General features: G+C 40.0%; 1 long non-coding RNA gene across 1 annotated transcript in view; it reads right to left on the minus strand.

Annotated features, from left to right (window-relative positions):
- LOC121371610 overlaps nucleotides 1–19,923 on the minus strand; it is a 98,652-nt gene extending 78,729 nt beyond the window's left edge. The window contains exon 1 of the long non-coding RNA XR_005957811.1: nucleotides 19,726–19,923. This is a non-coding gene — a long non-coding RNA (uncharacterized LOC121371610). The remainder of the gene's footprint in view (nucleotides 1–19,725) is intronic.
- Between the last annotated feature and the right edge of the window lie 3,563 nt (nucleotides 19,924–23,486).

A 23,486-nucleotide genomic window follows, 5' to 3' on the forward strand; every position in this document is an offset into this window, starting at 1 on the left:
GGTATATACTCGTCACAACAAGTTAAGGGCCACATGGACACTGCGTCTGAGAGGGGTAGCCCGTTCGCCGTGTCAGTGGTATGGAAGCACTCATGCAGTTAATGGGAGACGGAATGACTCACTTGCAGACATCTCGATACTTGTCTCATGGATATGCTATCATTCAGACATGGCAGGGCTCGACCATTGTCCAAAATGCTCAGTTTATGTTTTGGTGGCATGGCTATCCAGACCCAGATTGTAAAAAAAAGAGTATACCCTCCCAAACCTAACAAAACATGAAAATTGTTATCATAAAAAAGCAGTTTCATGTGCATCATTCGGTTTTCAGGCAAGTGCCCTGCTTAGTCAGAAAAACGTTTTAAAAAGTCTAACAATCTTGGATTTTCTATGCATTTGCCATACACTTTCTACCGGCAATCAAACAAGCTGTGGGTAAATAGCTGATGTACATGCAATCTGAGATGCTTTATTCAAGTCTGTAACCTACTTTTCATTACCTATCACTGCCTCTGATTTTTCATTTAATTTTTGAAAAAGTAAGGTAAGATTCGACACTGGCCCTTAACTTGTTGTGACTAGTATATATTTCAAATTATAGATAGCCGTACGCCAAATACTATCTGAGTAGGTCAAGGTTCGGGGTGCACAGTTACGGTTACCAATCCTACCATTGGTGTTAATGTGAGAGTGTTTATTGTGTTAAAATGTTGTTTCATCTGGCCCGTAAATTCCTGTAATTTAATTTGAACTGCAATTTAATGTGCGGAGTCCTAAAACGAACAGCTTAAACTCCATTTTTTTCTGATTTACTAAAAGGGTGAGAGGTGGTTTTATTTATGTACATGGTGTATATGTCAATTGAAACGCTGCGTGTAGCAGTTTCACCAACTAGTGTTACTATTGTCGTCTGTGAGATTTGATTTGGTAGTATACACCCATTAATGTAATAGAAAAATCAACCTCCACTACGGTAATTCAAACCACGGAATTTCAGTACGAGAGTCCAGTACTCTACCAACTGAGCTAATAGGGAAATTCCCACTAGCTACTGTGTGGGTAATTTTTGGCATGCTTCCATCAGAAAAGTGTTCAAGCACGCCTGTCGTGGGCACAACCTCTGACTGCGCCAGAGAGTTCTGTTCATGACAGACACTAGCACTTTATAACAACACCACTACATTTTCCCATCTCGGTTTAGAATCGATCCTCGTCGGTGGGCCCTTTGGGCTATTTCTTATTCCAGCCAGTGCAGCACGATTGGTATATCAAAGGCGGTGGTCTGTGCTATCCTGTCTGTGAGATGGTGCATATAAAAGATCCCTTGCACTTGCCAGTACAGGCGGTCCCTCCTCTCCCCTTCCCCCACCTTTCCTGTCATGGACGGAGGAGCCGGCCAAGGCCGGCTCTTGTGCCCACGACAGGCGTGCGCTACAACAGCTTGTTCTGAATGTGCACGTAAAACCCTATGACATGACATGACATGACATGACATGACATGACATGACATGACATGACACGACATGACATGACAATGCATTTGATAGTATTTGACCGGCCTCGGTGGCGTCGTGGTTAGGCCATCGGTCTACAGGCTGGTAGGTACTGGGTTCGGATCCCAGTCGAGGCATGGGATTTTTAATCCAAATACCGACTCCAAATCCTGAGTGAGTGCTCCGCAAGGCTCAATGGGTAGGTGTAAACCACTTGCACCGACCAGCGATCCATAACTGGTTCAACAAAGGCCATGGTTTGTGCTATCCTGCCTGTGGGAAGCGCAAATAAAAGATCCCTTGCTGCTAATCGGAAAGAGTAGCCCATGTAGTGGCGACAGCGGGTTTCCTTTCAAAATCTGTGTGGTCCTTAACCATATGTCTGACGCCATACAACCGTAAATAAAATGTGTTGAGTGCGTCGTTAAATAAAACATTTCTTTCTTTCTGATAGTATTTGAAAAAAGAAGAAGAAGTAATTTAAAGAACTATACCTATAAAAAAGGGATATGAAGTGCAATTACGATAAAATATCAAAAACAAATTGTATACGAAGCTAAATAAGGAAGACACAATGTCCTGTCATTGAATGTAAGATAAAATTTAATGGCGTTCGGTTCGTTTTGTTTTTATGGGTGTTTTTTTTAGGATCGCTTTGTCAGGTATGTTTGCACAACAGTATTATTAAATAAATGTTAATTTAATAATTAAATAAATATAATTTGTATTCACATGGTCAAGTAAATTTTCTAGAAAAGTTTCATCGGAAGAAATATATCATGACGTTACGTGTTTTCGATAAGATAAACGAAAGATATTAACAAAAAGCGAAAGATATTGTAGAAAATTAGGAAAGATGTATATAGTAAATAGACCATTTCAGGGTGTTTTTCGAATACGATTTTTATGTCAACTCGTGATGTGTGAAATCCATATGAAAATATGGTTTTCACACATCACTAAACTGTTACAAACTTGCGATCTCACAGTACAATGCATAAAGACTTGCAAGGACGATAAGACGTGTCTTAATGATGTGATGTGTGTAATGTGTGAAAACCATATTACTCGTGATGTGTGTGATGTGTGAAAACCGTATTACTACATGATGTGTGTGATGTGTGAAAACCATATTACTCGTGATGTGTGTGATGTGTTAAAACCATATTACTCGTGATGTGTGTAATGTGTGAAAACCATATTACTCGTGATGTGTGTGATGTGTGAAAACCATATTACTCGTGATGTGTGTGATGTGTTAAAACCATATTACTCGTGACGTGTGCGATGTTTGAAAACTATTACTCGTGATGTGTGTGATGTGTGAAAACCATATTTTCACTCATTGCTTTGCAATTCGTGATAAATATGGTTTTCACACATCACTCGTTGACATAAAAATCGTACTCCAAAAAAAATCCCATGAAGTAGCCTCTATATATGAGTTTAATAAATAAAATAAATAATATTACTTTCATTTCAGATTTCCGTCCCAACCACTGCCACGTGACTAGTATATAAAAGACAGTGGTATGTGTTGTCCTGTCTGTGATATAAAATATCTCTTGCTACTAATGAAAACATGTAGAGGGTTTCCACTAAGACCGCGTGTCAAAATGACCAAATGTTTGACATCTAATAGACGACGATTTATAAATCAATATGCTCTAGTGGTGTCGTTAAACAAAACCCAAATTTCTTTTCAGATTTTTAAAAAATGTTAAACCATTTATTTGGGACATAACCAGTTTAGATTGTTAGTTCTCGATATCATGCAAACTAGCCATAAAAAAACCCAAACCCAAACCAACCACACACAAAACAGCACCCGTCCAATCATTGATAAGAATATAATTATAAACATCATAGATATATCACCTTTAAAACGTCCCCTCCCTCAAACCACCGATAACAATATAATTAAAGTGGTAATATGAACGTTAAACATGCCTTCCCCCAACCACCGATAAGAATATAATTATAAACAATAATTATTAATGTGGTACTGACACCTATAAACTGTCACCCGCAATCCACCAAACATAATATAAATATAGGTGGTGGGTACCGAGTTCGTGTCCCACCTGAGGCAATGGAAGGTTTATCATTCCAGTACCGTCTCCAACCCAGATTGAGGTTCATTAATTTCACGGGTGTGATTATACGGGTGTCTCCCAAAAGTATTACCCCAAATGGGGAATGATTACCGACAGACACTGCAGGTTCCGTGTACTCCGGGACTGAGTTCAGTCAGACCGATATGAAAAACGTCCGCTAGACTGGTTTATGCGCTTCACGGTAAACCAAAATGGCCACGTTGGGAACCAATCAACGTGAACGTTAGCGAAACGTTCGCTGGTTGAACCCGGGTCGGATTAGGATGATACTGAGATAGCTCAAATGCCAACAAACGTGCTGCACAGCCCTGTAAAATATTGCTGTTTTACCATTCATCTCATTGTTATCACCTGTGTAACAGGTCTTTGTATATGCTTGTTGTGTGAAACTTATATTAGATCACCTTTTACAGAGAGAAAGACTTCATCCAAACACTACAGGACGTTCGCGTGTCGGTTACGTAACACCAAATTCACACAATCAGCCAATTGGTTACGCGCTGTATCGATGCGTTATAAAATTAAACGTTGCAAACTTAAGACACACCAGAACTTTATTAACATTGGTAAAATGCATTTATTCTATATTGTTCTAGACTGATTTTTGGACATTTGATAGCAGTCAAGTTGTAATCACTGGTTTAATACGTGAATACAACTGATATAAACTGAACAACCGATTACCTAGATAAATATCACGTATCAACGGAAAAGCCGACAAAACTGAATTTTTTTTCCAGAAAATAAGACAAAACAAAAAAACCAATACCACACCAAACACCCCCCCCCCAAAAAAAAACAACAACAAAAAAACAACAACAAAAAACCCACCATGTTTTCTTCACACAAGAAAGTTTATCATTGTGCTCGTTTAACTTCTTGATAACATTACCACGTACGAGTACTTGAGTGTTTGTCAGTTTGAGTTAGGATTAGGGGACGGTGAATCCCCTCGAGTTTACTTTTCTTCCAGTAAACCCAATTAACGCCTCACACGGAGAGACGTCCTCGACACCACCATCATCGTTTTTGCCCTCAACTGAGTTTGCCTCTTTAAGGAACGACAGCCAGACCGGACGACTTGATGGATTGAGTAATAATATTAGCACGAGCCTGAAGACGGACGCAAGGGAACTTGAGTTGTGCAGGAATGACGCCGGCAGTCCAAAGAGCAATCTAGCTAGGTACGCCAAGTTTCTGATTGAATTCTAGAGGCGATTCTTCACTAAACTCGTGTCTGGCTCCTCATTACTAAAGGCCAACGTCTAGACGCAAGACTCGTAAGTTGAAGAAACGAAGCGAATATTTGTCTTCAACGCCCCAGCACAGTTTAAACTATATATATCGGGTTGGGGGTTGGAAAAGAAAATTGGCCTTGGTGGCGCAGTGGTTAAGCTATCGGACTACAGGCTGGTAGGTACAGGGTTCGCCGCCCGGTACCGGCTCCAATCCAGAGCGAGTTCTTAAGGGCTCAATGGGTAAGTGTAAGGCCACTACACCCTCTTCTCTCTCACTAACCACTATCCAACTACCATGAAACCCACAGTCCTGGACAGACAGCCCAGATAGCGGAGGTGTGTTCCCAGAAAGCGTGCTTGAACCTTAATTGGATATAAGCACGAAATGAATGAATGAGGAAGAAAACCACATAGGCTACCGAAAAGCAGAAATGCCTTTGTTGTACCAACTGTGGAGCGCCGGTTAGAATGGGAAAATACACGAGTCTACCGAGGGCGATAGATCCTACAACCGGCCGTACCTCAATCAAGTGCTCTACCTCTGAACTACACCCGCCGTCATGACTCGATCTTACAACCGGTCGTACCTCAATCAAGTGCTCTACCTCTGAACTACACCCTGCCATCATGACTCGATCTTACAACCGGCTGTACCTCAATCAAGTGCTCTACCTCTGAACTACACCCCACCGTCATGACTCGATCTTACAACCGGTCGTACCTCAATCAAGTGCTCTACCTCTGAACTACACCCGCCGTCATGACTCGATCTTACAACCGGTCGTACCTCAATCAAGTGCTCTACCTCTGAACTACACCCTGCCATCATGACTCGATCTTACAACCGGCTGTACCTCAATCAAGTGCTCTACCTCTGAACTACACCCCACCGTCATGACTCGATCTTACAACCGGTCGTACCTCAATCAAGTGCTCTACCTCTGAACTACACCCGCCGTCATGACTCGATCTTACAACCGGTCGTACCTCAATCAAGTGCTCTACCTCTGAACTACACTCTGCCATCATGACTCGATCTTACAACCGGCCGTACCTCAATCAAGTGCTCTACCTCTGAACTACACCCGCCGTCATGATTCGATCTTACAACCGGACGTACCTCAATCAAGTGCTCTACCTCTGAACTACACCCGCCGTCATGACTCGATCTTACAACCGGCCGTACCTCAAGCAAGCACTCTACCTCTGAACTACACCCTGCCATCATGACTCGATCTTACAACCGGCTGTACCTCAATCAAGTGCTCTACCTCTGAACTACACCCCACCGTCATGACTCGATCTTACAACCGGTCGTACCTCAATCAAGTGCTCTACCTCTGAACTACACCCGCCGTCATGACTCGATCTTACAACCGGTCGTACCTCAATCAAGTGCTCTACCTCTGAACTACACTCTGCCATCATGACTCGATCTTACAACCGGCCGTACCTCAATCAAGTGCTCTACCTCTGAACTACACCCGCCGTCATGATTCGATCTTACAACCGGACGTACCTCAATCAAGTGCTCTACCTCTGAACTACACCCGCCGTCATGACTCGATCTTACAACCGGCCGTACCTCAAGCAAGCACTCTACCTCTGAACTACACCCGCCGTCATGACTCGATCTTACAACCGGTCGTACCTCAAGCAAGCACTCTACCTCTGAACTACACCCCGCCGTCATGACTCGATCTTACAACCGGTCGTACCTCAAGCAAGCACTCTACCTCTGAACTACACCCGCCGTCATGACTCGATCTTACAACCGGTCGTACCTCAAGCAAGCACTCTACCTCTGAACTACACCCGCCGTCATGACTCGATCTTACAACCGGTCGTACCTCAAGCAAGCACTCTACCTCTGAACTACACCCGCCGTCATGTCTCGAGAAAAGAGACACTGACTATTTTAACCGATTCCACAATGAAATGGCATATATCCATATATGCACGGGTCATAACACAATAAAAATCAAAACAACAATAACGTCATTGTATTTCGTACAATACAATTTTAAGTGCGTGCCAACGTGCCATATGCCATATGTATGTATATGGTTGTGTATGTCTGTCTGTCTGTCTGTCTGTCGTATCTGTCCTTTATTATATATATATATATATATATATATATATATATATATATATATATATATATATATATATATATATATATATATATATATATATATATATATATAAAAAATGTGTGTATGTGTGTGTGTTGGTGTGTGCGTTTGTTGGTGTGAGCTGAGAGGAGGGGTAGGATCAGGCTTGCCCTAGTTTTATATGCGTATGCGCGAGCGTGTGTGTGTATAAATATACATGTATATATGTGTGTATGTAAGTTCATATATGTATTAATGTATATGTGTGTATGTATTTTTAGCTCCTCTTTCTGAATTTATATACTATCAATATGATAATATATTCAATAGTTCCCCATAATCTATGTCAGGGGAGCAATTAATCACTCCCTTCAATTGTGTTCACGTCGAGGTCGGCTGCACGGTTGGATTAATTATAAAATTCTATACTCAAGAGAGTACATAAGAATCATTGTTGGGTAAAACTGGAAATAAAATCTGATCACATTCGTCCAGATCTGTTCCTGGAATTTAATAATCTTTGCTTTTATGTTCTATGTTTTGTAGCCATCACTCTGAGGACAGTTGTTTTAATATCTGTTTGGCGCGATGTAGCTTAATGGAAAGAAGGGAATGGTTTATTTAACGATGCACTCAACACATTTTATTTACTGTTATATAGCGTCAGACATATGGTTAAGGACCACACATATATTGAGGGAGGAAACCCGCTGTCGCCACTTCACAGGCTACTCTTTTCGATTAGCAGCAAGGGATCTTTTCTATGCATCATCCCATGAACAGGATAGCACATACCACAGCCTTTAATGTACCAATCGTGAGGCACTGGCTGGAGCGAGAAATAGCCTAATGGGTCCACTGACGGGGATGGATCCCAAACCGACCACGCATCAAGCGAGCGCTTTACCACTGTGCTACGTCGCGTCCCCTAGTTTAATGGTAGATGATTAGTAACAGGTGCAATGGTTCATAGGGTCGATCCCTCTTAGTGGACCAGTTAGGTTTTCCCTGTCCCACGAAGGTACAACAACGAGACTTCAAAGACATATTATCACATACCTTTATACTATTTAATGACCCAACAAAGTATTGCCTGAAAGTATATACCTTTTATTTGTCCCTAAATGTACTTTATTCAACCACCTACATAACCACCATATCCTATTTATTGGCGATATTTTGTATTATAATTGAATTATGGCGTCGTGTCAAAATCAGAAAAAAACCCACTCGTAATTTGGAACACAGAGATGTGATGTATGATATTAAGAATCACGTGTCAGATACACACCCTCCCACACCGCCGTCCATCCGTAGAGTGAAAAAATGACTTGCCAAGATCCAGTATCTAGAAAGCATTACAAACTTCAACCAAACAGAAACAATATACATGTATATTATTATTATTATTATTATTATTATATATATATATTATATATATATATATATATATAAAACAACAATAATAAAAAAATAAAAAACCCCCACTCAAAACCAACAAAGAAGCAACCCCCCAAAAATCCCCAACAAAAACAAAAAACTACAACAAAACACAAAAACAATAAAACAACAACAAAAACCCCAACTCCCCCAAAAACCTGAATTACCCCCAATCCCCTACCCCCAATCCCCCACCCCCAAACCCCAACAACAAGACCCCCCCCCCCCCAACCCCAACCAACATACATTGAAAGATAAGCTTATACATACAGCAATTTGAACACTATAGGTAGTACTAAACCAAATAACTTCCGGCTGGGTCAAAGTTCGAGGTGCACCCAACTTTTGATAGAGAAGTGAACACCACAAGTCCTGTGATTGGTTATAAATGTGAGTATGTTGGTTGTAAAAAATAATAGTTTCATCTGGGTAAAAAAAATGTGCAATCTTATTTCATCTAGTACCAATGTGCTTGAAACATGTATGGGGTACCTGTAAAAAAAAGTACTCGAATTTTGTGCGAAACTAGGGTAGTCATAGACGCTACCCGTTATCTCAGAAACGAGCAGCTTGACCCCCATTTTTGTCTGATTCACTTTAAGTGTAAGGGGTGGTAGTATTTATATCCGTGGCGTTTATGTCGGTTGATACGTTGCAGGTAGGAGTTTTAGCCACATATGTTACTATTGTCGTCTATGGGATTTGATTTGGTAGTATACACCCTTTAAACAGGCAATCCTGACTAGCAGGGGCGAATCCAGGCGTGTTGTCAATGGGGCTCTTTATGGGGGTTCGGGGTTATAATTATTCCTCCTTGAAAGTTCGAAATATAGATGGCCTGAAACGTAATATGCTCGCATCTGAATAACAAAATGCCATTTTTGAATGATGATTTTGAATTGTATAAGTGGGTATTTTCTTGTGCTATTACCTTTTTTAATTTTCAAAATATCATATCATGTCTGTTTTTTTAGTTGACTGAAATAAAAACAATTTTCATGTTTTATGTTGATTTTACTTGAAATAATATAATTCCGTGACCAATATACGGGGACAAGGTGTCCCCCCCTCCCATATTTTCAAAGCCTTCTGAATAAAAGTAGTGTGTGTGTTTGTTTGTGTGTGTGTGTGTGTGTGTGTGTGTGCGCGCGCGCGCGTGTGTGTGTGTGTGTGTGTGTGTTTGTGTGTGTGTGTGTGTGTGCGTGTGTGTGTGCATGCGCGCGAGACTTTCTCCAAGTGACAAAATCCATGCCAAATTAAAGAAACATATTTGTCAGCTTCGTCTTGCATAGAAATGCTTTCGATGTCCAAATATATGTTTTGGGGGTCAAAGAATTCAATTCACCACGCTAGAACAGTGTGAGATAATACATTGAATCAGATGATACTCGAAAATAGAAATTCACATTTTGTGTTAATTTTCATACAACTGATTTACACATGCAGCATTTTAGTTCATTTACACTTATGTTCGTGCTTCTATTCAGTAAACGTTCAACCAAAAAACTGGGACATCGCCAAATATGCACACGCAAACACATTTACATAACCAGATACACATACAGGCACCCCTGAACACACACAAACATACATGCATCCATCCATTCAACCGAGGAAGGACGTAGCCAGTGGTAAATAGCTCACCTAATTAGCAGTCGGTCTAGGATCGATCCTCGTCGGTGAACTCATTGGAATATTTAATTGTTCCAGCCAATGCGCTACGAATGATATATCAAAGACCGTGGTATGTGCTGTTCAGATCCCTTGCTACTAATGAAAAAATTTAACGATTGCCTCTCTAAGACTATATGTAAAACTTACCAAATGTTTGACACCCAATAGCCGGTGATTAATAAATTAATCAATGTATTCTAATGGTGTCATTAAAGAAAACATTTTTTAAACCATCCATCGATCCAGCCATATGTACGCACGTACGTACCTACGCACCGACCCACCCACCTACTTACCTATCTACATAAATATCCACACCCATGCATGCATAAAATATCATATAAGAATAGATATACGCACACATACATACAAATTATCTACATATTTACCGTTACTGTTACTTTATTTACGTGCCTATCCAAAAGAGGTTCAGGCACGTCATATTTACTATTTCTTATGACTGGTTGGAATAGGAAAACTAAACAGCTTCACCGAGAGGATCGACCCTTCATTGTAGTCCATTTCAAATGAACGGATTACAACCGAGCGAAAATCCCACTCGTTTGGCACGCAGTTTCTAAATGTCCACATGCCTTTAAATGAGTTAACCAGAGCCACACGACTGGCACATCAAAGGCTTTTGTATGTGCCATCCTTTCAGGGGAAAGGCACATAAAATACCTATTGCTGCTAATGGAAAAATGAGACAGGTTTCCTCTCAAGACTACGTGTCAGAATGACCAAATGTTTGATATCCAGTAGCCGAGGGCGGGAGTTAGCTCAGTCGGTTGAGTGCTCGCCTGAGGTGCTTGCATCCCGGAATCAAACCACCACAATGGATCCATTCAACTGCTTGGATTTTCTCTCGTTCCAACCAGTGTACCACAACTGGTCAAATCTCGTGGTATGTGCTTTCCTATCTGTGGGGAAAGTGCATATAAAAGATCCCTTGCTGCATTAGGACAAATGTAGCGGGTTTCCTTTAATGACTACGAGTCAGTATTACCAAATGTTTGACATCCAGTAGCCAATGATTAATTAATCAATGTGCTCCAGTGGTGTTGTGAAACAAAACAAACAAACAAAGAAACCAATAGCCGATGATTAATTAATTAATGTGCTCTCGAGTTTTTGTTAAAACAAACACAAATTGAACGATTTAAGCAAATGTAATAAATTAGCGTTTAATATATTTATGTATATGCCATATATGGCATCTCTTGGCCCAAGATGTCCCAAGAACAACTTTGGTCGGCGTTCGACCCGAAATGTCCCAAATGGGACATCTTGGGCAGTTGGGACATGTTGGGCTTCAACAAGGCACCTATAATCTTGATGAGTCGTGTTATGGGGTAACATGCAGACACAAATGGTGCTGGAAACAATAATAGGTGTGATTGGGGTGGGGTGTTGGGTCATGTTGGGCTTCAACAAGGCACCTATAATCTTGATGAGTCGTGTTATGGGGTAACATGCAAACACAAATGGTGCTGGAAACAATAATAGGTGTGATTGGGGTGGGGTGTTGGGTCATGGACCCCATGACTACTCTAGTGCTATTCACTAAGCTCTTTCATGGGATGTGTTGCCATAACAACATACTAGAACAGTAATTGAATTCAGACTTAAATAAATAAATAAATAAATAAATAAATAAATAAAAGTATTTAAAAAATAAGCAACGGTGACGCAGTGTCGTTAAACAAATATTCAGGGGCGAGACGTAGCCCAGTGGTAATGCGTTCGCTTAATGCGCGGTCGGTCTAGGATCGATCCCCGTCAGTGGACCCATTGGGCTATTTCTCGTTCCAGCCAGTGCTCCACAGCTGGTGTAACAAAGGCGGTGGTATGTACTATTCTGCCTATGAGATGGTGCATATAAAAGATCCCTTGTTGCTAATTGAAAAGAGTAGCCCATGAATTGGCGACAGCGGGTTTCCTATCAAAATCTGTGTGGTTCTTAACCATATGTTTCACGCCATATAACCGTAAATAAAATTTGTTGAGTGCGTCGTTAAATAAAACATTTCTTTCTTTGTTTTAAAACAAAATATTCCTTACCTTTGAAGTTTCCATACATTTCGATTTGTATGAAGCGAGTTGTAATAAGCTAAGAGGAATAACTCCTGTATTACATTCCAGTCTGATAGGGATTTTTAACTTTACAGTTCTAACTTCTACGCCATTTCAGTTACTCTTGAAATCTATATATTGTTACATATAAAATCCGTATTCCTTAAAGAACTATTCACTGCCTTTGTTTTGTTTTCGGCTGATAAACTTAAATATTTGTTATAATCAGGATGCAGGTATTTATTTTGTTCAAGGTTTTTTTGCCTTATTAGCTGAATACATAACAATTATAAAAATTGCACACAAAAGTTAAAGTTTGTTTTGTTTAACGACACCACTAGATCATATTGATTTATTAATCATCAGCTATAATTACATTTGGTAATTTAACATATATTCTCAGAGAGGAAACCCGCTACATTTGTCCATTAGTAGCAAGAGATCTTTTATCTGCACCATTCCACAGACAGGATAACACATATCACGGCCTTTGATAAACCAGTCGTAGTGCACTGGCTGCAATGAGAAATATCCCAAAGGAAGTGATCCTAGACCGACCGCGCATCAAGCGGGCACTTTACTTTTGGGCTACGTCTCGCCCCACAAAATATATACGTGCAAAACATTGGTTGGTGTGGCTTATATATTATCCATTACGAATATAATGATATAAGTTACATTTACAACAAAAACTATCTTCCTGTATTAACCGATCTCTAATTGTATTCATCTGCACTAAATAGCTGTTTACAGTATTCAATCCTGTATTGTTACCAGTGGTTAATAACTGTATAAAACGATAAACACTTGGCCGCTTATACTCGTAATAATACATTTTTATATATTTACAGCGCAAATCTTTGTATTGTGGACACTCGATTATAATGGAATATTTATTATTATTATATTATTATTTTAAATTATTACATTTTTTTTTTTAATTTGTGTTGTTTGTTTTGTGTTGTTTAATTCCACAGCCAACTCATTATTGAGATGTTTTTATACTTTGCTGTAAGTGTTTTGTAATACTTAATGCAATATATATATGTAACCGGATGTTTTAAATTGCATATCACATACACTACAATTTTAAAACAGTTTACATATATTTTATTCTTTCTAACTCTAATAGTGCAAAGCTGTCTCTTTATTTTGTTTCTATTGTTTTCCTGTGTCTTTGGAATTGTCAGCTTGGGTTGTGTTCACCCTCAACTCAGTGTTCAGACCAGGTAATCGTTCAGTAGTAAGCACATCTATTGTTTCTTTTGTTACCTGGTGTTCTCTTGAGTCAGAGACTTTTAAACGTTCAAGTAAGACAGAGGTGTTATTCTTATTTACAAGTTTTCCATTTGATCAAATTCTGCACGGCACAGTTATTAACAGCACACGTAAATACAAACATATTTTAAGATATAACCATGTGTTTTAAGTAGTAAACTAGATTAGTGTATGCATATTTTATGATAAGCCTTAAATTAGAACTTAGCATGTGTAAGTAGTTGCTTAAACGTATTCTATAGTGAACGAGTTAAAGTAGTGTTTAATAATGTTTATAATTATATAGGGATAATTGTCTTCTAAGACGAATATTTGATTAGGTTTGATAATACAAATAAATAAATAACTAAATCAGTGGCAAATCGTCCTCATTTTCCCCATCTATTTTAGCATTAAATATGTACAGATATTTTTATAGACTAATACCGATTGATTATAACCTTAATTTGGACCTTCCATACAATAAATATTTTTTTTCACTCACTTACAATTACTGTAAACACCTAATACAAATAGCGTTATGTATGGTAAAATAATATATGTTGTAACCTGGAAAATGTAACTGATTTTATGTCCTTTTGTTATTCCAGGGTCGTTATTTGTTTTTATAAACATCGGGATCTTCACATCCCTCCAGGTGATCCCTGAATAAAGAACTTAAACCCCAGCTGAAGTCTTCTGTGATATATATAGAACCTATCGGTCACACACACACACACACACACACACACACACACCACACACACACACACACACACACACACACACACACACACACACACACACACACACACACACACAGTGGACTCTGTGTAGTCCGGATCTCTGCGTAAACCGGCCCATTTTTACAGCCCCGTTCAGCTACCATTTATCTCTTAAGTATAAATCTCTGCCTATTCCGTAGTCTGTCTACTTCGGACTCCGGCTAAAAAATCAAGAACAAAAGAACCGTTCATGCATTAATTACCTCTGTCTACACCGGATTGGGATTTGACTGAACGACGAGCTTCTTAATTAGTTGAACAATGATTGTCAATTGCCAAGTAATCAGGTCACCGTCAAAAGATCAAATACAAAATGTAATCACACTCGTGTGAAGTTTACTTTTATTGCAGTAGGCCGTTACATCAATCGGATTAATATTAGTGTTGTGTGTTGATACCTAACTGATTTCACTCTTATGAATTCGGCATGTATAAATATATTTTCTTGTTTAGAATATCAGTTTTTCCTTTTTTCTTTTTATCTTTCAGCCTACCATCCATACATTATTTTTAAAATTACTAATTCTTTCTCTTGTTTCCACTGTTCATTTAGGTTACTCTGGACTGGTAATTAATTGTATATTAGCATGATTTTTAATATATTGTCCATTTGTAAGTAATGGATAATATTTCTTTTTTTTTTTTAGCTAAATGGGAAGGCTGTATATGCTAGCTTATCCTAATGCTTTGTTTTAATTAACCTGTGTTTTATGCTTTTTTTTCTTCTTTTTTCTTTTCTTTTTCTTTTCTTATAGTTACTGCAATCACCTATGGTCTCCTGGGAGAGGCCCTCTGGTGGAGTAGTTCCTTATTTTAGCTATTTAAATTATGTTACTTTATTATTACTTGTTTTATTATATATATTAAGGTCTTTGGTAAGACAGGCCTCCTTTTTATGGTTTATGCTTAATTAATGATTGGCGTGCTTTTTTTGTATTAGTGTTCACTACTTAGTGAAGTGATGATCCCTGGCAGGATCCTTCTCTAGCAACGCTTGGATTGTATTTTGTGTGTTTTAATTATTGTATGTTGTGTTAATTTTAGCATGTTTCTGTTAGTACAGACAATTTTAATATATTACTAACGTTTTATATGAATTATAAATTATTATGTTACCTTTTTAACTAACTGCATAACATGTTTTTATTTTTACAATTAAAGCGGTCATAGGTTTAGATCGCTCCTCTGTCTGCTTGTGTTACTGTATAATTCCGACGTGCAGACAGGGCATTTGTACATTAATGGCTTGTCTGGGCCATTCGTATATGTGACTCGTAGTACAATGGTAAAACTGTACTTGCGGCGGATGTTGAGGAATTCTTTGAGGACTACCCACTCTAAACTACCAACCAGACTGCGTTTAGTGGTCCCTGCCTTTTACTTTTTTTTTTTTTAATATTTGATTTTTACTACAGGCAGGGACTACTCACTCCACCACACGAGCTCGGCGGCCGGAATAACAAGGTCATCACCTTATGACAAACTCCTACCAGCCATCACCTTATGGCTAATAGCAGATGGTGGTTCTTTAACCACCCCTTCTCAAAAACACACTTAGGTGAACCCTAGTGGATATAGGCATGTAAAAACTGGTTTGAACTTGAACTAGAATAGCAGTGTCTGTATATTCAAGGTATTTCTGGTTGTCTTAATAATTATAAGAAGCCCAAACTCGATTTTGTATTCAAATGATTTCGTACGTACGAAAATATAATGTTTAAGAAAAAAAGAAGAAATTTAACCTAGTACAAATATTAGAACGATCACAAACACGTTTAATATGCAGCCACTAATATTTGATGCAGAAAAATATATTTGATATGTAATTACAATCGTTACAATGGATTGTATGACTGTTTCCCAACAATCCATGGGTTCAAATGTCACTGTTGATCGCGAGTTGTCGATCATTCAAGAACCATAACTCTGGATGAACTCTGTCTAAACCGGTCCTCTATGTAAACCGGACTATTTCGACGGTACGAAGTGAGTCCGTTTTAGACAGTCCACTATATATATATATATATATAGGCACTCATAACGGGGAAAATAAAAATAATAATTTCTCACTGAGAAATTATCATGCATTGGTTTAACGAACACTACTATTGGACGATTTGATGCCAACAAACCAGTCACCTTGTCGGTACTAAATATGACGTCATCACGATTTAGCAAAGCAAACAATGACGTCACGTAGTTTAAATCGTTTGCGTTTACGTCTTTCTGGTTACAGTGTTAAACTTGTAATAAAATGGTAGTTTAGTGCAATTCATTATAGGTTTTGTTTTACAGAATATATGTTGAACTTTGGGTTTTGAAAATTATGTGAACGGTGAATAAAATACAAAGTTAAAACAATACCCAGAACAGTAAACTAGTTTACGTCGTTTCTATATACATGGACGTGTAGCCGATGTAGGCTATATATCGAAAATAAAGGCTTTTAAAAACCTAAAATAGCTGGGGTAATAAACAGAATAACAAACTCGGTACCAGTTATTATCAAATTTATGTCCCTCGTGAAATAATTTCCACTTGTCACTCACTAAAGCTCGTGACAAGAGAAACTAATTTCACTCGGGACATAAAATTGATACTAACTGGTAACTCGTTTATTATCCTCTCTATATATAACATTAGCGTTATGTTCACCGAGTACATATTCTTAATGCCAGATTCTACAATAATTTATGAGCGCAGATTCTAATTTTATATACAGCATGTTTTTGTTGGCAATCTTAAATATATATGTTTGTAATAAAAATTAATTTTAAAATGTTGATATAAAAGTCGTTTAGGGGTTGTCGTTGCTTTACTGTCAATTATTGCTTAAACGTATCTAATATACTTTCTTTGATTATAATGTAGACGCTGTCGTCAACATACGATAATTTTAACATGTAGTTTAATACGAGCGTATACCTAATGTTCATTAATCGACTATCATTACATTGTGCCATTTCTTCATAGAAGACAAATAATAGTTTTACGTAATTTTATTCAATATTTAAAAATTCTCACTTTTCTTGTAACTTGTAGTTGAAACCACTACACCGATTTGTGTCTCACTGAAAAAACGTCACAATTCACTATTGGCGTAACCAAAATTTTGTGTGTGCGTGTGTGTGCGTGCGCGTGTGTGTGTTGTGTGTGTGTGTGTGTGTGTGTGTGTGTGTGTGTGTGTGATGGGTGGGACGGGGGAGTGGGCGGCAACATGTGATGAAAAAAGGTGTGACTGGGGGTGGGGATGGTGTCATGGCTTCCCTAGCTAGATCATGACCAATGCCATTCTCTAAGCTCTCACATGGGCAGATACTACAGGTTTCTGGGATGTGTGACCATAACAACATACTTAAACACTACATAATTATTTATTTATATTTATATACATTTTAATTAATTAATTTATTATGTCTGGATTCAAATAATAAAAAAGTATAACGACGTATTGTATATATATGACGTTAAAGGAATATTCTTTACCTTTAAAGTTTCCATGCTTATCGATTTTTGTGATGCGAGTTGCAATGATAAGCCAAGAGGAATAACTCCTGTATTACAGGGGCGGGGCGTAGCCCAGTGGTAAAGCGTTCGCTTCAGGCGCGGTCGGTCTGGAATCGATCCCTGTCTGTGGGCCAATTGGGCTATTTCTCGCTCCAGCCAGTGCACCACGACTGGTATATCAAAGGCCGTGATATGTGCCATCATGTCTGTGGGATAGTGCATATAAAAGATCCCTTGTTACTAATGAAAAGATGTGGCGGGTTTTCTCTCTAAGACTATATATCAAAATGACCAAATGTTTGACATCCAATAGACAATGATTAATAAAAAAAAATCAATGTGCTCTAGTGGTGTCGTTAAACAAAAAACAATTATAAGCCAAGAGGAATAACTCCTGTATTTACATCCCAGTCTGATGGGGATTTTTACCTTTACAAATCCTAACTTCCAAGCCATTTTACTTACAAATGAAATCTTTATATTGTTACATATAAAAACACGTATAAATACAAAAAAGTTCACTGGCTTTGTTTTGTTTTTGTCATAATCAGGATGCAGGTATTAATTATTGCGTTTCAACCTCCATAATTGTTGTTGAACATATGCCTTGTATAAACATGGGTACTGCAGTGGCGGATACCGGCCTCTGTGGTGTCGTGGTCAAGTCATCGGAGATAGATAAGGTTGGTAGGTACTGGGTTCGCAGCCCGGTACCGGCTCCCAGCCACCACTCAATGGGTAGGTGTAAGACCACTACATCGACTTGTCCCCCACTAACCACCACTCACTTACCCTTTGTCCTGGACAGATAGCCCAGATAGCTGAGGTATATACCCAGGACAGCGTGCTTGAACATTAATTGTATATAAGCACGAAAATAACTATCATTAAATGAATGAAAAGTGACAGAATCCAGTGTCAAATAGAGCATGGGTCACAAAGAGACTGGGAAGATGGCGGGTGGGGAAGGGTCGGGAAGGGTGGGAAGGGTGGGTAGTAATAGCAGGCTGGGGCGGATACAGGGTTTGTCTAGGGAGAAGGTGCAGTGTTTCAAAGGGGCACCTACCAAGGGGCCGTCCATAATTTTCAACATTTTCGCAAGTGTACAAAGCGTACACTTTTGGACCCCCCCCCCCCCCCCCAAAAGTGTACATCCCCAAATGAAAAATGTTGATCGACATTTTTCATTTTCAAAAAAAAGAGTGTACGCTAGTCCCTTAACCCCCTCCCCCCGCGTACGGTTTGTACGCTCGTGAAAATGTTGAAAATTATGGACGGCCCCTAATAATATTCAGAAGTACACTAACAATGTAGTAACATGTGTTATCTATATGATAACAGGAGCGGGACGTAGCTTGCTCGATGCGCGGTCGGTGTGAGATCGATCCTCGTCGGTGGGCTATTTCACGTTCCAGCCAGTGCACCACGACTGGTATATAAAAGGGCGTGGTATGTACTACCCTGTCTGTGAGATGGTACATATAAAATATCCCTTGCTGCTAATCGAAAAGAGTAGCCCATGAAGTAACGACAACGGGTTTCCTCTCTCAATATCTGTGTGGTCCTTAACCATGTCTGACGCCTTAACCATGTCTGACGCCATATAACCGTAAATAAAATAATAAATTAATCCCCAACCACCCCACCCCCCCCCCCCCCCCCCCCCCCCCCCCCCCCCCCCCCCCCCCCCCCCCCCCCCCCCCCTCCCCCCCCCCCCCCCCCCCCCCCCCCCCCCCCCCCCCCCCCCCCCCCCCCCCCCCCCCCCCCCCCCCCCCCCCCCCCCCCCCCCCCCCACCCCCCCCCCACCCCCCCCCCACCCCCCCCCCCCCCCCCCCCCCCCCCCCCCCCCCCCTCCCCCCCCCCCCCCCCCCCCCCACCCCCCCCCCCACCCCCAAACCCCCCCCCCCCCCCCCACCCCAACCCCCAGTTCCCCCCGCCTCCTCTTCCCCCCACCCCCCCCCCCCCCACCCCCCCCCCCCCTTTCCCCCCCCCCCCCCCAAAACAAACAAAACAACAAAAACACTTACCTCTATTGATCTATCGAATCGACACTTGTAGAAAACACTGCAACAGAACAGCACGGTAGTCATAGGTAGTATTAGATCTATGCACAGATATTTTACATTTATACACATTTAAGTTAAATATGATTATTAAATGACAAACGGCGATTCAGTTCGCACATTTCTGAAGTTAAAACAATAGTCAGAAGAACGTACGTAGTATCGCTTTGACATCAATAAGCATAGTAACACAACGTCAAAGCATTCTTGACGTCACGTTAACGTTTTTATCATGGTAACGTGTCCGGCCATTTCCGTAACTTAACGGAAAATGTCGAAATGCCATTAAAATGCACACCCCAGCATCCCCCCTTTTAATCAGCGCCTGTCGGTAGTAGTGCAGAACAGCGTACAACAATATTCCATTGTCTGCCACGGGTAGGATTGATTATGCAAAGAATATAAAGTAGGGCCTACTTACAACGCATGCATTAAAAATAAACGTGTTTTTTTATCAAATTGAAAATGTAGCATCACATAATAATCTGTTGGTCATCATTACTGGGTGTTTCAATAGCAATAGTAATAGTAATAGTAATAGTAATAGTAACAGTAACAGTAACAGTAACAGTAACAGTAACAGTAACAGTAACAGTAATAGTAATAGTAATAATAATAATTGCAAATGAAATTATTTGGATGCATGTTTGTTCACTTGCATAGCGAGAAGGGGGCCATGAGGGCAATAGCTCTGCCCCTAAACATACCTCTTTTCTCCACCACGTTATATCGCCACATAACATGACTCGTAGACAATGTGGTTGCCTACCCACACCAACTATAAATCCAGGCTACGCCAATGTGTTTGTTTGGTTGGTTTTAGTTTTAGGTTTTTTCAGGGTGAGTGGTTATTATGTAACATTGAGACTGTCGCTTTAAGTGAACGTATATTAACGCTACAAACAGTATAAAACCATTAAGCGGGCTGCTGTTTCGTGGATTTCGTCTACATCGGTGAGTGGTTATTATGTAACATTGAGACTGTCGCTTTAAGTGAACGTATATTAACGTTACAAACAGTATAAAACCATTAAGCGGGCTGCTGTTTCGTGGATTTCGTCTACATCGGTGAGTGGTTATTATGTAACATTGAGACTGTCGCTTTAAGTGAACGTATATTAACGCTACAAGCAGTATAAAACCATTAAGCGGGCTGCTGTTTCGTGGATTTCGTCTACATCGGCGAGTGGTTATTATGTAACATTGAGACTGTCGCTTTAAGTGAACGTATATTAACGCTACAAGCAGTATAAAACCATTAAGCGGGCTGCTGTTTCGTGGATTTCGTCTACATCGGCGAGTGGTTATTATGTAACATTGAGACTGTCGCTTTAAGTGAACGTATATTAACGCTACAAACAGTATAAACCATTAAGCGGGCTGCTGTTTCGTGGGATTCGTCTACATCGGTGAGTGGTTATTATGTAACATTGAGACTGTCGCTTTAAGTGAACGTATATTAACGCTACAAACAGTATAAAACCATTAAGCGGGCTGCTGTTTCGTGGATTTCGTCTACATCGGTGAGTGGTTATTATGTAACATTGAGACTGTCGCTTTTAAGTGAACGTATATTACGCTACAAACAGTATAAAACCATTAAGCGGGCTGCTGTTTCGTGGATTTCGTCTACATCGGTGAGTGGTTATTATGTAACATTGAGACTGTCGCTTTAAGTGAACGTATATTAACACTACAAACAGTATAAAACCATTAAGCGGGCTGCTGTTTCGTGGATTTCGTCTACATCGGTGAGTGGTTATTATGTAACATTGAGACTGTCGCTTTAAGTGAACGTATATTAACGCTACAAACAGTATAAAACCATTAAGCGGGCTGCTGTTTCGTGGATTTCGTCTACATCGGCGAGTGGCTATTATTTGTTATACGAAAAAGAAAAGAAAAAAAAAGAGAGCATAATTTAAGTTTGCTCAATTTGTAATAAATAAATGTTTAGGGGTCACAGCAGGCGTGTGACTCTTATTTGTTTTCTATAGGAGGGGACACGGACCCCCCCCCCCCCCCCCCCCCCCCATGACACCCCCATGGTTCCGCGCCAGTACTAGTATTCAAACTGGGTACCAGTACTCAAACTAACAAAAATATTAATTCTAGGGATTGGCTATTTAATACAACAATAAGTGCAACGATATATCCATTCAAAACAAAAACATTTTGTGAGTTACAAGTAACACAATTTTGAATGTATGGTAATATAGCAACTATCATGGATGGGTGGGTGAGGTGGGGGGGGGGGGGGAGGGTCGACCCCGAAACTTCTTGGCTGCACACGTGACTGGAATGAAAGTGATAATTACACCTTTTCTTAAAACGTTGACGCGTTATTCGATCGAATTTTGGAAATCGTCAATTATTGCCATATCCAAATGATATACTTGATTGTGAAATCGTTTTCTACTTTGACCAGTGATGTTTAGGAACTTCTCTTTAAAAACATCATACTATTAAATATTAAAATTATGATGCTATAGCATCTTGACAATTAGTTGTAATGTGAGAATATTCTGTTCTGTTTTGTGAGTCAGTGAATAATGATAATCCCAAGAAGCTGAATCTTAATGAAATAAAATTAACTGATGTTCATTCAAGGATATACGTTGTACAGACATAAAACCTGTAGCCTATCATAATTAAATGGCAAGTTACATATTTCTCACATGTACGCAAAAATGCTGCACAAATTGAGTCTTTGCCAAATTGCCCACTCCTGCTCATTAAACTGTGGGGTTTGTTCCCTTACACTGAACACAGCCTGTTCAACGACAACACTAGAACACATTGGTTTATTCATCATCCGTTACTGGATGTTAAACATTTGGTAATAATGACATACAGTCTGTGAACAAACCGGCTGCATTAAATGTTTTTCCATAAGGGATTTTTTTTACAGCACATATCATGGACTTTTGATATACCAGTTGTAGGGTACTGGTGGGCACGACCCCCCCCCCCCCCCCCCCCCCCCCCCCCCCCCCCCCCCCCCCCCCCCCCCCCCCCCCCCCCCCCCCCCCCCCCCCCCCCCCGCTACCGACTGAGCTAGATCCCGCCTCGCATACATTTACAATGCTCAAACACCCGCGTTTAACACGCACTGAAACACGCATGCACACAAATGTCATTTATGGTTTATCAGGGGCGTAGGCTGAGGGTGGGGTGGGGGTGGGGGGAGGGGGTCCCGGTTAGGATGAATCTCCGGCTGAAGCTAAAACGATTTTTTACGGTGCATTATTAGGTTGTTTTATTAGAGAAAATATTAGAGAAAATATACACACATGTATGCTTATGGATATGTTGACAATTATCAAGATACTGTAATGGACATTAAACAAGAAAGAAAGAAGAGAGGATCAAACTATGTAATAACTTGGGGGAGGAGATACTATTTTGACATACAATTTTGAACGAAGATTAAAGTGCCACCCACTAAAGACTGTTCCCCCGTTCACTAGAGTTGTGACCCTCCACTCACTAGAGACTGTTCCCCCGTTCACTAGAGTAATGACCCTCCACTCACTAGAGACTGTTCTCCCGTTCACTAGACTTGCGTCCCTCCACTCGAGATATCGTTCCTAGGGGCCTGTTTATACATTCTGATACACGCTGCATTCAAAGTTTCCTTGCTGAAAAGTAATGAATCTCTCTCTCTCTCTCTCTCTCTCCTCTCTCTCTCTCTCTCTCTCTCTCTCTCTCTCTCTCTCTCTCTC

This window comes from Gigantopelta aegis, chromosome 4 (genome assembly GCF_016097555.1).
Source record: "Gigantopelta aegis isolate Gae_Host chromosome 4, Gae_host_genome, whole genome shotgun sequence".
NCBI classification, from domain to species: domain Eukaryota; kingdom Metazoa; phylum Mollusca; class Gastropoda; order Neomphalida; family Peltospiridae; genus Gigantopelta; species Gigantopelta aegis.